The following is a 12,922-nucleotide window of genomic DNA, read 5'->3' on the forward strand; positions in this document are numbered from 1 at the left end:
ACGCCAAGACACAAACTTAACAATGTGGTGTATGCTGTACAGTGCAGCGAGGAATGCTCAGACCTCTACATTGGAGAGACCAAACAGCCACTTCACAAGCGCATGGCACAACACAGAAGAGCCACCTCCACAGGACAAGACTCAGCAGTCCATCTGCATCTTAAGGATAAAGGACACTCTTTCGAGGATGCCAATGTTCACATTTTGGACAGAGAGGACAGATGGTTTGAAAGAGGAGTGAAAGAAGCCATCTATGTCCACTGTGAGCGACCATCTTTGAACAGAGGCGGGGGTTTACGACACCAACTCTCTGCCATCTATAATCCAGTTTTGAGATCCCTTCCCAGACGCCTTAACGCCCACTCACATCCTGGGCCATCTGACCTCAGGAATTCGCATGATAAGGTGGGGCTAGGTTTCACAATGAACACACCCGAAACTCTGGCTGATTTGGACCCACGCCCAGTTTCACACCTTGGCTCAGGCGACTAGAGGATCATCAGGGGGTCCTTTTGTCCCTCTGTGGGGGGTTACTCCCACTAGGTTTATATCTGGGACTCTCCACCATTTGACCTTAGAACTGAAGAAGCTTCTCGGATGAGAAGTGAAACGTCTTCAAGCAACTTAAAGAAGTCCAGACGCTTTTCTTTGCAAGCTCCTTTGACTGTTATATTTATATGTGAAAATTGTTTCTCCTTGTTTCTTGTTATTCAGAACCACACGTCTGTCCACCCCTCCCACATTCGTTAAGTATGCCTACTGCTGTACTGTTGAGCTGCTATTAACTTCCATTAAAGTATATCCGGACATCACTCTCTGTGCCCCACTCTCTGACCGGAGTTTAAGTCCTGAGGGAGCTATCATCCCAGCATCCCAGAGATAACTCTCTAGCAAGTGGTCCTTCGAGCCGGAGAGATAGCTACTCTGAGGACGACATGGAGTTTAAGCACCAGGATATCCCTGACATATCCGTGCGACGGAAAACTCAGCGAGAGAGACATCTCCCGGCTTACTTTGATGATTATGAAGTTGAATATCAACCCAAATCAGGTACATCCACTGATAAACCAACAGCAGGTGCAGAGGCAGGGATGGCTATAGATCAGCGCTCTGCCAGGCAGCGCTCGACCTCTTCACGATCACATGCCTCAGGTTCTCAATGCAGTAAACTTAGATCCCAGGCTAGTGGTCACTCACCTTCGGGAGGCTCTATCATCGCAGGGCTAACTGATTTGCAGACAGCGATGTTGGAAGAGAAGATGAAGGGCATGGAGCTAGCAGAATTGCAGCGGCAGATGATGGAAGAGAGTCTAGCTGAGGAACAGTGTTTAATATTGGATGCTCAGGCCCGGGAAGCCCTCAGTAAGAAGGAAGAACTATACATGCAGCAAGAAAGGCAAAGACGTCAATTAGACGAAGAGGCAAGTACTGCTCACAACACCAGAGAATCTATTACCAGACGTCTATCAATGCAGCGTCGACTCAAAGAGAAGGAGATGGAGCTAAAGAAAGCTTCCCTCATTGCTGCTTTTCTTCGTGATCAAGAAGATGGGCTGCCAGCACCTAGACCTTTAAATAACTGTGAGTATGACTCGGGCCTGCAGGCTTGCAGCAGTGGTGTAAACTCCCAAGTGAATCTGTCAGAGCAGCCAGCACATAACGGACAGCAACGTAATATGACCAGCTATGCGAATGCTTTCCCACCTTCCATCTTGCCAGTGGATGCATCAGTACCAGATTCGCAGCCCTTACATCCCACCAGCTCCTCGGCTGACCTGGAGCCAGTATCTGAACCTCTCCATGAGTGTCCAACGCAACATATCAGTCCTGCTGTGGACACTCCCTCAGCTGGTCATCAGTATGGTCAGCAGCCAGGCGGAAATCACCCCCCTATTACCTACTCCACTCAGACTCTCCGACCTGCAGCAGAGGACAGCTCTAATATTCCTAACCGACAATCACAGCCTCCTGGAAAGGTGAAACATCAGGGATGGCTTCCTCCAGTGCCATACTCAACACCCAGTCAGTTTCTACCGCTTCCTGTTTTACCGTCCCGCCTGCGGGATAAAGTCGGACCAGCTGGCTGTGGGCCCACGGCGCCGTCTTTACAGTCCGAGATACCGTTGCCACCTACTGCCAGCAATGGCAACAACTTGATGGAACTGCTAATTGCCAGCTCGTATGGGATCCCCAAGCCAGCACTACCTTCTTTCGCCAGTGGTAAGGAAAGTGATTTCGCGCTTCTTAAGATGGCTCTGGACAGTCTGCTTTGCAGCCATACTCATCTCACAGAGCAGTTCAAATATCAAATCCTTCTGGAGCAGTTAAAACTACCAAGTGCTCACAAACTAACACAAGCATATATGCATGATCCCCTGCCATATACTACAGCACTCCAGGCTCTCCAAGACAAATATGGTCAACCTCGTCAGCTCGTACAGAGTGAGCTTGGATCTATCCTGAACTCTCCCCAAATCGGGGTGGGGGACCCAGAAGCCTTCGACAATTTTGCTCTGGATGTGCAAGCTTTAGTAGGTATGCTTCGATCACTGGAAGGTGAAAACGGCTACGAACTGCGATGTGGCTCTCATGTCGATAAGTTACTGAGTAAGCTCCCAGCAAGCTACAGAGATGGGTTTGTTGAGTACAGCCTCAGTCGTGGAATACTGAGAACTGGAACTGACAAGACATCTACCCTGCCAGATTTTTCGGCCTGGCTCCAAGTGAAGTCGCAGGCCAAGCGCATATCTAGTAGGGCAGCCGACATGTTTCAGGACCAGACCAAACAAGGTCAGAAAGGCAGGAAAAGCCAAAGATATCCTTCCACTGTGTATTACAACACAGACAACAGGAAGGGGGATGGAGCTCATCTGGAACCAGGTCATCGGACACCTCTCATTAAAGGGAAGATTACCGTATTTTCACGACCATAAGGCGCACTTAAAAGTCTTAGATTTTCTTCAAAAAGTGCGGTGCGCCCTATGTGTTGTAAGGAGGACGTAGTAGAGAACACCATGAGAACGTTAAAGGGTGAAGTGTGGGCGTTGATCGTATATACCGGGACAATCGCACATACCTGTATAAAAGAACAGGTATGTGCATTATGCAGGACATCGTTGTTTTAACAACCCTGAAAATGGCAAAGAGACACGCTTACGAAGCACAGTTTAAACTGAAGGCCATCAGCTACGCGGAGGAACATGGAAATCGAGCAACGGCGAGAGAATTTAAGATTAACGAATCGATGGTTCGCAAATGGAGGAAGCTGGAAAACAAGCTCCGGCAGGTCAAGAAAACGCAGCTGAGTTTCCGCGGACATAAGGCAAGGTGGCTCGAGTTGGAGGAAAGACTCGAGCGGTGGATCATCGAGCAAAGAGCGAGCGGGAGAAGCGTTTCGACGGTCACCATTCGGCTAAAAGCAGTTTCACTAGCTGAAGAGATGAACATTGAACATTTCCAAGGAGGTCCGTCTTGGTGCTTTCGTTTTATGAAACGGTGCCATTTTTCCATCCGGACCAGGACTACGGTAGCGCAGCAACTTCCAGCGGATTATAAGGAAAAGCTGGCCATCTTCCGCTCCTACTGCAGCAAACACATCGGCGACAAAAACATCCAGCCCAGCCACATCACAAACATGGACGAGGTCCCGCTCACTTTTGACATCCCGGTGAGTCACACTGTGGAGAAGAAGGGGACCAGCACGGTAGCGATACGCACAACGGGTTATGAAAAGTCTTCTTTTACTGTTGTGCTTGGCTGCCATGCTAATGGACAGAAACTGCCGCCTATGGTGATTTTTAAGCGAAAGACTTTGCCTAAAGAGAAGTTTCCAGCAGAAATCATCATTAAGGCAAATGAAAAGGGCTGGATGGATGAGGAAATGATGAAAGACTGGCTGAGGGAGGTGTATGTAAGGAGACCAGGTGGTTTTTTCCACGCACCACCATCGCTGTTGATCTGTGACTCTATGCGTGCCCATCTCACAGCCGATGTGAAAAAACTTGTGAAGCAAATGAACTGTGAGCTTGCTGTCATTCCAGGAGGCCTGACAAAGGAACTCCAACCGCTGGACATCGGTGTGAACCGCCCATTCAAAGTAAGGCTGCGAGCGGCCTGGGAGCGATGGATGACCGGTGGAGACCACAGTTTCACTAAGAGTGGAAGGCAGCGCCGGGCGAGTTACGCCACAATTTGCCAATGGATTGTAGATGCTTGGGCTAACATGTCTGCTGGCACTGTTGTTCGAGCTTTCGCAAAAGCCGGCATCGTTTCTGAGGAGCTGCACGGCATGGAAAGTGACTCTGACGGTGAAGACAGTGAACCTGGCATGTTTGATGGAGATTTAGCGCAGCTGTTCAATTCAGACACAGAGGATGAGGACTTCGATGGGTTTGATTGATGATAAAAATGTGAGTACCAAACTTTGTTTTGCTCCTGCTTTATTTTTAAATACGCACACTTGTATGCTTGTGTGTTGTTGATGATGACGATTATTGGTAATAAAAATGTGAGTACCAAACTCAGTTTTGCTCCTGCTTTATTTTTAAATATGCACACTTGTATGCTTGTGTGTTGTTGATGATGACGATTACCGGCAATAGAAATGTGAGTAAGGTACCGAATTCAGGTTTGCTCCCGCTTTATTTTTAAATACGCATACGGTACTTGTATGCGCCCTATGGTCCAGTGCGCCTTATGTGTGTGTTAAATACAGTAAGGGCACACATAACTGAGACTGCGCCTTTTAGCACAGTGCGCCTTATGGTCGTGAAAATACGGTAAGCCAAAACCTTACTGTCCATACTGTGACACCCGTGAGCACTACCTTAATCTTTGCCCCAAATTTAAGACACTGTCCACCACCCAAATTGCAGAGTGGATCAAAGATAAAGGTTGTTGGCGTTGTGGACGGAATCATGCACCTGATGTGTGCACCCTGAAGGCACCCTGTAAAGTGTGCAAACGGCAACATCTTACAGTGCTGCATGAGGTTTGCCAACAGGAGCCTAGGAAAGTCCTGATGGTTGGCACTGCCCCAGATACGTCCACCATCTACATTGATCACCCAAACCGTCCTCATAAGGTCCTGCTAAAGGTTGTGAAGGTGTATCTGTACAATGCTGGGTATTCATTGGAGACCTTTGCTGTACTAGATGACGGTTCTGAACGATCCATCATCCTACCACCAGCCGTGCAGCACCTCAATCTAGGGAAGGAAGCCGAGACACTTCCATTAAGAACTGTTCGTCAGGATGTGATTCACCTGCAAGGGGCCTCGGTCTCCTTTGAGATTTCCCCTGCCCATGATCCTAAGGTGAGATACCACATCCATCATGCCTTCACTGCTGACAAACTGGGCCTCTCCAAGCACAGTTATCCGGTTAAGGCACTCATGCAAAAATATGCACACCTGCAGGGACTCCCACTTTCCCCGGTCGACAGGGTGCAGCCTTTAGTCCTTATTGGCTCAGACTTCCCTCATCTGCTTGTCCCAACGAAGCCTGTACGGTCTGGCCCTCCTGGGGGTCCATTGGCAGTCTGTACCCGCCTTGGATGGGCTCTGCAGGGTCCAGCTAACTTAACCCAGTTCGCTGTGGAAGAGCAACAGTGTCTCTTTACTGGGTCCCCAAACAATGATCTCCTTCAACATGTAGAACGATTGTGGAAGACAGATGAAGACAGCACAGAGCTTTGGCTCTCCCAGCACAGCCAAGACCCAGAAGAACCAGCTCTGGGCCTTCGTTGGAACTGTCTCACTGACCGCCTTGGATACAGGCATCGACCTGTGGAGTACTCTCTGCCCACACTGAGAAATGTTTACCGGGTGATGGCATCACAATATGATCCTCTGGGCTTCCTCATACCTTTCTCAACTCGAGCAAAGGTTCTAATTCAGGATCTTTGGAAGGCAGGAGTTGGATGGGATGAACAAATCCATCCTACGGCCTTACTACACAGATGGACACAGTGGGAGAAGGAACTAGTGAACTTGCCACAGGTGGAACTACCAAGATGCTATGTCCCACCAAGAGCCGACGTCGGGAGACCGGATAGAGGGGCTCACATATTTTGTGATGCCTCCGAAAGAGCCTATGGAGCAGTAGCCTATCTGCGAACACAGGACTCCCAAGGCGACGTCCACGTGGCATTCATGATGGCGAGGTCAAGAGTAAGCCCCCGGAAACAGATTTCTATGCCACATTTGGAGTTATGTGCAGCTCTTGCCAGAGCCCAACTGGCTAGAGTACTGGAGACCGAGCTGGCATTTCAACCCAGTGACATTACCCTATGGAGCGACTCAACAACCGTTTTGACCTGGATCCAATCTGATTCATGCCGCTATAAAGTCTTTGTTGGTACCAGGATTGCCGAAATACAAGATCTTACTGAGGTGTCAAGTTGGAGATATGTCAACACCAAGGACAATCCGGCTGATGACCTCACGCGAGGGAAAAACCTTCTCGAGCTGAGTCAAGTTTGTTGGAGCTGAGTCCAACGGTTTGTTGGACTCAGGGCCCACCTTTCCTTTTAACGAACCCTTATACCTGGCCAACTCTCCATGAAGGTGAAGGTCAAGAAGACGATGGGGAGCTGAGAGGAACAGCATTCTGTGGAACCACCACCACATGCAGTCCACAGCAAACGGTGCCAATTTCCAATTTTGGCAAATGGAGTGAAGTGGTTAAGGCTACCCATCGGATCCTTCATGGGGCGGCTGCTGATCACGAAAACCATGTCATGACTGCTACAGATGTATCAGCTGCTGAGCTGCATCTCCTGAAACAAGCTCAAAATGATAGCTTCCCCGAGGAATTACAGACCCTGGTTGCTGGTAAGGCAATTCTTAAGCAGAGTCGCCTGCTAACACTTGCTCCAGAGTATGATCCGGCTATTGGACTGATAAGAGTTGGGGGAAGACTCAGAAGAGCAGAAGGTCTGGACTTGGATGCCATGCACCCCATAGTCCTTGATCCGCAGCATCTGGTGACTAAACTACTGATCAGGCAATACGATGAGCAGCTGTTGCACCCTGGGCCAGAACGAGTGTTCGGGGAGATGAGGAGAAAATATTGGATTCTCCGAGGAAGGGAGGCAATCAAGCGGCACCAGCACAGTTGTGGTGAGTGTCGAAGGTGGCAAGCCAGTCCTGATATTCCTCGGATGGCAGATCTACGCCCCGCGAGGCTGCGCCTATACAAACCACCCTTTTGGTCCACTGGGGTCGACTGCTTTGGCCCTTACAACATCAAAGTGGGACGGCGCACTGAAAAGCACTGGGGTATCATATTCAAATGCATGACTACGAGCTGTGTGCATCTTGACCTGTTGGACAGCATAGATACCGATGCCTTTCTCATGGCTCTGCGTCGGTTTATTGCACGCCGGGGCAAGCCATATGAGATCCTATCTGACTGTGGTACCAACTTCAGGGGAGGAGAGACTGAACTGCGGTCTAGTTTCTCAGCTCTGGAAGCCCCCATTAAAGAGCAGCTGGCGGAGCAGAGAATTGAGTTCCGGTTTAATCCACCAGGTTCCCCCCATTTTGGAGGTACTTGGGAACGGGAGATAAGATCTGTGAAGACAGCTCTTCAAGTGGTGTTGGGAGGCCATACGGTGACAGAGGCAGTTTTGCAAACTGTGCTGATCGAAGTGGAAGGGATCATTAATGCAAAGCCTCTTGGGTATGTCTCTTCGGATGTAGCGGATCCGGATCCAGTCACACCCAACTTATTGCTAATGGGGCGACGAGATGCATCACTCCCCCAGGTGATTTATGCTTCGAGTGAGATGCTGGGAAGACGGCGATGGCGCCATAGTCAGATTCTGGCGGACCATTTTTGGTCCAACTTCCTGCGTCACCATCTGCCGGATCTTCAAAGGAGACAAAGATGGCAGGGGGAAACTGACAACTTGACCATGGGACAAGTGGTTATGGTGGTTGACTCACAACTACCGCGAGCGCAGTGGCCCATCGGAAAGGTGGTCAAGGCCTGGCCAGGGCCAGACGGTCGGGTGAGAGTGGCTGAGGTGACAATCAAGGGACAGACATATCTTCGACCAGTTGCCAGATTAGTCAGACTCTCAGCCTGGGAGGATGATGAGGACTGTCAACCCAATGATGCTTAGACTTTCGGTTGAGGAGCAAATTTATTACTTAAATTTGGGGGCGGCTGTGTCCGAAAGTCTCCTTATATTTCAATTGCATCGCTATAAGTGCAGTGTTAATTTCTGCCGATAAGTTCCACTTTGTTCTTACTGTTTGCTGCGGTGATGATGTCACATGCTTTTACGACGCTCCTGCCGTATCACGAGTCCGAGGAGCACTAGCCATGTTTTTCTCCATGAGTGTGGGGGAATAGCGATCTCCAGCCGTGTGCATTCCTGTGCAAATGTGAGTCAAAATCCCTCCAGTTCTACGAGTCTATTTCCACTTATAGCACGGGTTGTACTTTGACATTGATTACAGGGGGTTTATGCTAGGAGATTTATCGAGATTGGTAGAGGCATGTGACTTACCACCGTAGCATTTGTTGCGGGTTGGATCTGTGTACCGTGGTTGTGTTATTTAGCCACTAGAGGGCACTGAAGACCATGTAATTGCGACCTTTCCTAATTTGGGGGCATTAGGTCTTTTCTGTTGTCTGAGATATGTAGATATTCTTGTTTCCTGCCTGTTCAAATGGGATTGTGGGACTTTCTTATGTCAGAGCATTCAGCTGATTATTTGTGTTACAGTTCATTATATTGGCATGATGTTGGGAAGTGACGAGTGTTATATTTATATGTGAAAATTGTTTCTCCTTGTTTCTTGTTATTCAGAACCACACGTCTGTCCACCCCTCCCACATTCGTTAAGTATGCCTACTGCTGTACTGTTGAGCTGCTATTAACTTCCATTAAAGTATATCCGGACATCACTCTCTGTGCCCCACTCTCTGACCGGAGTTTAAGTCCTGAGGGAGCTATCATCCCAGCATCCCAGAGATAACTCTCTAACACTATCTATGTCACGATCCTGGGTCTTTTGACCCAGCGTTTTGAGTTTTAGTTTATTTTGATGTTCATGGTATGTTTAGGTTCATTAGGCTATCTAAGTTCATTTGCTTATTAGTTTCCCCTTGTGTTTTTAACCCCTGTTAAGTCTCCCTTGCCCTTCGTGTGTTTCATGTTTGTGTGTCTTGTGTTGTCAAGTTCATGTTCTCATGTCTGCATCTCATTATGTTTCCTGTTTTTTTTTTGAAGAAGTCCTGTGTTCCTGTGTTCTGTGTTTAGTTTTAGTTTAGTTTTCAGTCATTCCTTGTCAGGTCGTCTGCTCGTCACGTCGCATCTTCAGGTATCCATGTCAGTTCACCATGTTTCAGGTTTTTTCATGTTTTAGTTTTAGTTCACCCAGTTTAGGTTATTATTTAGTTTCACCCATGCCCTTTGTTTGTATTTATTTTGCCAGCCTTAATAAACTGCTTGTTTTCTGTTAATCCACGTCACGTTTCATAGTTTTGGTCTGCATTTGAGTCCTTTTTAGCAACACAGCCAGACTGTGACAATCTACTATAGAAATTTCTGTCTTTTTACAATATGCTCATGCTAAAATAATTAATAAAATAGGACCTTATTGTGAATTAACAATAACTTTGCCTTCTTTTTAGTTACAGTACAGTCTGTGGTGTGAGCTACTAAAACCTTTTCTGTAATTTGACAGGTATACCTTTAACAATTAAGCCCCAAAGAGTCGTGCAGACAGATTTCCTTCATGAAATAGAGCCACATGTCTTTATCATGAAGTAAAACGTGAGATGTGCTGTTGAAGTTCCTCCTTTTTCTTATATTGAGATTTTTGCAGGAAGTCAGTGTGGAGTTAAACCTCTGAAAAATGAGTTTGACATCCCTGTTTTACACAGCTAACTCAACTGAGTTTGTTCTGTGTGTGTGTGTGTGTGTGTGTGTGTGTGTGTGTGTGTGTGTGTGTGTGTGTGTGTGTTATTAGTACGAGATCCCAACGCGCAATAAATCATTGTGACACATAGATGTATGTTGGTACCAAACTATCAGCTGCGAGGGGATATTTCCATTGGCTGCTTTTGGCCTTTGGACACATTTTGAAAGTCACACTCTGTTAAACGACCTCTTGGGGAAATCGTTACTGGTGTCTAATTTTCTGACTTCTCAGCTATTGTGACAGGAAGAAGATACCAAACCACGGGGGCTTTTCTTATTAACTGTCACAGCTGCATTAATGCAGCCATTAATTATCAACAATTCTATAATTGCTCATTTGCAACTCGTGGAGAGGCCAGTACAATCTTGTGATTTCATTTGTTTATGAAACTGGTTTATGGTGCACCATATTTTCTAACTAAAGTTAAAGACAGGAAGGTCTACTGACCCAAATTCTATAAATGACTGAAAGCCTGCTGTTCTCAGCCGGTACACAGTTGAATTACTGCTACAAGGTTGTTAAGAGTCAGCGGTGGAAAATCAAATGATGGCACATCTTTGCACAGCTGCATCACTGTCTTCCTTTATGCTAATAACACTTGTCCCTCGGAGGCCCTTCAGAAGGTCTCTCACTGCATCTGCTGTGTGAATCTGGCAGCAGAATTAGTTTATAACAGCGGACAGATTACGCCTCAAGCGCGGTGTGGTGTATGCGGTTATGTTACGGCTGACAAGGAAGCCCAATTTACTGGGGCTTCAAATTAAGTATAAATAACCTCTCAGTCCCTCAGCACTGCATAAAGATACAGATGGTGCACCTTGAGTTCATCGTGGCAGACTGATTTCAGCGGCTAAACCGAGAAAGCTGCTAGAAATACAAGACTTCAAACATAGTTTTTGAAGGTCTCAACCCTGAAGATGGATTTTCAGAAAAGCTACAGTTAGTGTGCAACGGGGACTAACTCTCCCTGAACCTTTAGTTCTAGTGTCAAAATGACATTTGTTCAATCACACGGGACAGCAGTCATAGCCCTAAACAGACCAACACATAAACTGTCAGTACCAAAATAACACATTCGGTGAAAACGAAACAAAGCATTGCCTACTGTATGCAATACTATATCACATACAACAGGACATACATACAATACAACAGTGCTGTGGATTAGTGGACATCCAGGCCCTCTAGTTTGATCACAGATTCTCTTCAGTGCTATTCTTTGCATTCCTTAGGGAGGAAGAGCTGGAGAGTGCACCACAACTATCTTCTGTGCCTTCTTGTGTTCTCTTGTCTTTCACATCCTCACTCCTCTTCTACAGGCAGGAAGAGGACAAGGCGTGCCCCCTAAACTGTTTATGAAAACTGTCTGTTACTTGTGTACGTGGAATAAAAAGAATCTTTCACTTCTCTCATTTTAGGACATTCTGGCACAAACAAAGTCTGGAAGGAATAAGTGGGTAATATTTCAATCTGCTGAATAGTTCTCCTCTCCAAAATATGTTGGCATTGTTTATTATTTAAGTGTGAGTGCAGAGTGGAGTCCATCTAGTCTTCAAAGTCTGCGAGTCACTTATGAGAGTCTCGTAAAACATATTCATACAGCGTTACTGCAACAGCACCTCAACAGCTGGTTTACAGCGAAACATTGCGGGGTCTGCTCAGGTGAACAGCAGCTACCCATCCAGGAGGAAGCCCAATTAGGTACACCTGTTGAACTCATTATTAATGTTAATATCTGATCAGTTAACCACATGGCAGGACCCCATGGTTTCCCTAGTAAACCAATGGGGTCGGCTCTGACCCCATGGGTTCTCCAGGGTTAATGCATTTATCCATGGAGACATGCCTGGTGAAGTTTAAATTGAGCATCAGAAAGGAGAAGAAAGGTCATTAAAGTGACTTTGAATGTATTATTGTTGCTGTTGCCAGATGAGCTGGTCTGAGGATTTCAGAAGCTGCTGATCTACTGGGATTTTCACACTTTAGGCCTCTTTGTACCAACTGAGCCTCATTTAAACATCACAGCCTCTCTGAGTATTGATGCTGACCATCTTTGGATGGCTGCTTCCAAATAATCATCTCAAACTGTCGTGTTCAGGAAACCAGTTTGAGACGGCCTCCTCCTACTGTGGAGGCCGTTTGAGGCTGTACTCAAACGACCTCCACAGTAGAGCATCTTTGGGTTGAGCTGGAATGGGGGACTCAGATCGTGGATGTGCAGCTGTAAAATCTGCATTAAAACATGAAAAGGGGGTCCAGCCCAGTATTTGCAAGGTATACCTAATAAATTGGTCACTTAGTCAGTTTAGTAAGGAGAAGGAAAGAGAATAGAAGATACAGAAGAGTGCAGAGGATGGATGTGTGTGCTGTGGGTGGAGGGGGCTGTTTATTATAATTTATTGAACTGTGACCATTTGGCTCACTGGTCGAGGAGCTAACCTGCTGCCAGCTGCCGATCGGCCCCGATCTGAGGCCGTCTGCTGTATGCCTCCGCCTGCCCTCCCTTTCTATCTGCTCATCACTGCTCAACTGTCAGTTAAAAGCAAAATTCAAACATAAATATTTAAAAAAGGCAAATATTTTTCCTCTCAGTTTATGCAAACATAAGTGCTCTTTTTTCTAAATATAGCAACATGCTGTGGAAATCAGCATCTTAAGAGTATCCCCTCTGATCCACGACAGAGGTTAGTTTTATTTAGAAATGTCCTCGTTTAAAGACAGCACATTCGGTGTCAGTGAAGGAGCACTCTTCCAGATTCCTTCTCAAACGTTTTGATCACCCCGGGTTATATGTTGTCAAAATGTGCTGTCATTTTGGAGGAAACGGTTTATTCAGTGACTCAAAAATGTCACTTTGACACCATGGAGGAAAGATTCTGGGCGAGTTACAGCCTTTCCCAGGTTAATGCTGGTGTTTTGTTGAATCTCCTGTGCGCTGCTGTTGTATTTTATACCACTGGCCCCTGCAGATTTTGACAGTTATAC

The sequence above is a fragment of the Simochromis diagramma genome, unplaced genomic scaffold (genome assembly GCF_900408965.1).
Source record: "Simochromis diagramma unplaced genomic scaffold, fSimDia1.1 OVJJ01000753.1, whole genome shotgun sequence".
NCBI lineage: Eukaryota > Metazoa > Chordata > Actinopteri > Cichliformes > Cichlidae > Simochromis > Simochromis diagramma.